Source organism: Scyliorhinus torazame, chromosome 5 (assembly GCF_047496885.1).
Source record: "Scyliorhinus torazame isolate Kashiwa2021f chromosome 5, sScyTor2.1, whole genome shotgun sequence".
NCBI lineage: Eukaryota > Metazoa > Chordata > Chondrichthyes > Carcharhiniformes > Scyliorhinidae > Scyliorhinus > Scyliorhinus torazame.
In genome coordinates, this window is record NC_092711.1 from 285,650,576 (window position 1) to 285,654,779 (window position 4,204).

The window sequence follows — 4,204 nt, forward strand, 5'->3', positions numbered from 1 at the left end:
CCGGCTTAATACCGCTGAGAGGACCCCAGGAGAATCTCTTGCAGAGTTTCTATCCAGGCTACGCAGGATTGCGGAGTACTGTGACTATGGTGAGACCTTGTCAGAAACGTTACGCGACCGTTTGGTTTGAGGTATTAACAATGCGGCCACCCAGAGAAAGTTGTTAGCTGAGCCAACGTTGACTTTTCAACAGGCCATTCAAATAGTATTGACCCAAGAGAGCGCAGAACGGGGAGTGCAGGAGCAACAGGGAATGGAGGTACACGCCTTGGGGTGCACCCCCTTTCGTCCAAAACGTCTCCCTGCACCCCTGCGGTACCTTGGACGGGGCAGCATCCGAATTGACACCAGTGGCCGCCGGACGTTCCTCCCCGAAGGGAGCCTTCTCCAGAACCGATGGATGAGGAGCCATGTCAGTGTCGGACCTGTGGACGCCGACCCTGTCGCGGATGCCGGTCCTGGGGGCGCCGTTGTTCCGACAGAAACTGTGGCCAGCCCAGGGACTGTACTTTCCATTTGGATGACCTGCGGCGACTACTCCCGAGGACGTGGAGATGGAGGACGACTGCCTGCAGCTGCATTGTGTGGCACCTCCCCGTGTGGCCCCCATTTACAAAGAACAAAGAACAAAGAAATGTACAGCACAGGAACAGGCCCTTCGGCCCTCCAAGCCCGTGCCGACCATACTGCCCGACTAAACTACAATCTTCTACACAATCAATGCCCTGACAGGGACATGAACCCTGAACCTTCAGATTAAAAGTCTGATGCTCAACCGACTGAGCTATCAGGGTAACTCAGGGTAATTTAGGTGACAGTACGGGTCAATGGTCACCCGCATGAGATGGAGTTGGACACTGGCGCAGCGGTCTCCGTGATTGCCCAGAGGACATTCGACTGCATCAAGCAGGGTATACAGACCCTTACATTAACCGACACACAGGCCAGATTGGCCATCTACACGGGGGAACCATTGGACATTGCAGGAACTACGATGACCCCTGTTGTTTATGGACGCCAGGAGGGGCGTTTCCCACTTATCGTGGTGCGCGGCCACGGGCCCAGCCTGTTGGGTCGGGACTGGTTGCATTTGCGGCTGCAGTGGCAGCACATCCTCCAAACAGGTTCTGGAGGGTTGACTAAGGTACTAGGTCGGTACCCAGATGTATTCCAGCCTGGTTTGGGGAAAATAAAAGGGTCCGTAGCAGGTATCCAAGTTGAACCAGGAGACATGCCGCGCTATTTCTGGGCGGACCCGGTGCCTTATGCCTTGCTCGAGAAGGTAGAAAGGGAGCTCACTCGTTTGGAGTTAGCAGGCCCGTCCGTTTCACTGACTGGGCAGCGCCAATTGTACCTGTAATGAAGCCAGATGCCACAGTTCGCTTGTGCGGCGACGATAAACTTACAGTGAATACCGCTTCCCGGCTCAACTGATATCCAATGCCTCGCTTAGAAGATTTCTACGCAAAGCTTGCAGGCGGATTCTCATTCATGAAATTAGATATGAGTCACGCCTGTCTACAGTTGGAGCTAGACCCTGCCTCCCAGCCATATGTAACTATTAATACACATAGGGGCCTGTATGAATATACACGGTTTCCCTTTGGGTTATCCTCCGCCTGTGCTATCTTTCAATGCGTCATGGGGGGCATCTTGAGAGGTTTACCATGTGTTGCTGTCTACTTAGACGACGTTTTGATTTCAGGGATGTCGGAGCAGGAACATTTGGAAAATTTGGAGGCTGTCCTTAGACGCTCTTCAGAGGCTGGAGTCCGTTTACGTCATACAAAGTGCGTCTTTCAGGTGAAGGACGTAGTCTACCTGGGTTATCGGGTGGACCACGAAGGTTTGCATCCCGTCGGAGAGAAGGTGCGCGCAATTCAACAGGCCCCCGCCCTGACTGACACTTCGCATCTTCGTTCTTTTCTCGGCCTCGTAAACTATTACGGGAAGTTCCTCCCCAATCCAGCAACAATGCTGGCCCCATTGCACCTTCTGCTAAAGAAGAATCACACCTGGGTTTGGGGTCAGCCGCAAGAAACCGCTTTCCGGCGGGTAAAGCAACAATTGTCATCGTCTGGATTACTAACCCACTATGATCCTGGAAAGCCTTTGCTCATGACGTGTGATGCATCCCTGTATATGGTGTTGGGGCCATCCTGTCCCACAAGATGGAGAACTGGGCCGAGCGGCGATAGTTTTCGCCTCCCGCACATTGACTGCAGCAGAAAAGAAGTACGCGCAGATTGAGAAGGAGGGCCTGGCGGTGGTCTTTGCGGTGAAACGCTTCCACCAGTATGTGTATGGCCGCCACTTCACTATCGTGACTGATCATAAGCCTCTGCTGGGACTTTTCTGAGAGGATAATCCAATACCCCCCATTGCTTCCGCATGGATCCAGCGCTGGGCTTTGTTGCTCGCTGCCTACGAGTATTCCCTGGAGCCTAAACCAGGGACCCAGATAGCGAATGCTGGCGCACTGAGCTGTTTGCCTTTGTCAACTGGCCCCATATAGACCCCCACGACCGGTGAGGTGGTTGCAACCCTAAATTTTATGCATCCTTGCCTGTCACGGCATCACAGATCCGTGAGTGGACCGAGACGGAGCCAGTCCTGTAAAAGATTTGGCACATAGTCCTGTATGGTGGGCAATATAACGGGCAGCACGGTAGCATTGTGGATAGCACAATTGCTTCACAGTTCCAGGGTCCCAGGTTCGATTCCGGCTTGGGTCACTGTCTGTGCGGACCTCCGGGTGCTCCGGTTTCCTCCCACAGTCCAAAGATGTGCAGGTTAGGTGGATTGGCCATGCTAAATTGCCCTTAGTGTCCAAAATTGCCCTTCGTGTTGGGTGGGGGTACTGGGTTATGGGGATAGGGTGGAGGTGTTGACCTTGGGTAGGATGCTCTTTCCAAGAGCCAGTGCAGACTCGATGGGCTGAATGGCCTCCTTCTGCACTGTAAATTCTGTGAATATAGACAGCTCCCAGGTGAGTTGCGGGCATTTTCCTCCAAGCTGTCAGAATTTAGCGTGGAAGACGGTATCCTTTTGTGGGGGATGCGTGTGATTGTCCCGGGAAAAGGACAGGAGCTGGTACTAAGGGACTTGCACAATGGGCATCCGGGCATGACCAAAATGAAAACGTTGGCCCGGAGTTATGTCTCGGTGGCCAGGCCTCGACACCGACATTGAGAAGGTGGCCCAAAACTGCTCCATTTGCCAGGAGCATCGGAGGCTTCCGTCGGCCGCGCCCCTACATCACTGGGAATGGCCAGGGCAGCCTTGGGCGGCTTGCATGCGGATTTCAAGGATCCATGTTCCTTCTATTAATCGATGCCCAGTCTAAATGGTTAGAGGTGCATAAGATGGTAGGCTCAACGTCCTGCGCAGCAATCGCGAAGATGCATTTGTCTTTCAGTACGCATGACCTCCCCGAGGTGCTAGTCACGGGCAACGGCACTCCGTTCACAAGTGAGGAGTTTGCGAGGTTCATGTAGATGAATGGCACACACCATACCCACACCGCTCCGTATTACCCGGCTTCCAATGGGTTGGCGGAGCGCCAAGTGCAGACATTCAAACGGCGCCTAAAGAAGCAGTCTTCCGGGTCTATGGACACAAGTTTTTTGTTTTCATACAGGATCACTCCTAATGGGCTGGAGACTTCGCATGGTTTTCCCGGACATTGGCGCAAAAGTACGCCACACTCAAGAACGGCAGGGACTTGGCCTTTCTCGGCATCGGCCGATTCGGCAGTTTGCGCCCGGTGACCCAGTGTTCGCTTGAAAGTTTTCTGGTGGTGCCCAGTGGGTCCCTGGCATTATCTTTCGCCGAACGGGCCCTATATCTTACCAGGTGCAAGCCCAGGGTCGCCTCCAGCGAAAGCATGTAGACCACGTTCGGTCCAGAAGACCATTTCTTCCAAAGTTTCCCTGCCCCCGGAGCTCCCTTCTACAGCCACAGAGACCAGACACAGTGGGGAGTAGTCCTCAAAATCTTCCTCTGGTGCCGCACTGAAAATCTGCGCAGGTCGTTGCAGAACCGCGTGGAGATAGGGACGCCGAGATGACGGAGGCAGTGGACTCCGACTCCGAGATGGAGACGCAGGACGCCTCAGAGGGGGAGTCCTCGGGCCCTAGGGCTGTGGATGTAAACCGTTACGCCGTTCATCATGGAAGCGCCATTCTCTGTCTCGTTACATGCT

General features: G+C 54.1%; 1 non-coding gene across 1 annotated transcript; it reads right to left on the reverse strand.

The window, feature by feature from the left end:
• Nucleotides 1–721: 721 nt before the first annotated feature.
• trnak-uuu (transfer RNA lysine (anticodon UUU)) lies at nt 722–794 on the reverse strand. Its single transcript has one exon. It is a non-coding gene; the product is annotated as a tRNA-Lys (tRNA).
• Nucleotides 795–4,204: the final 3,410 nt, after the last annotated feature.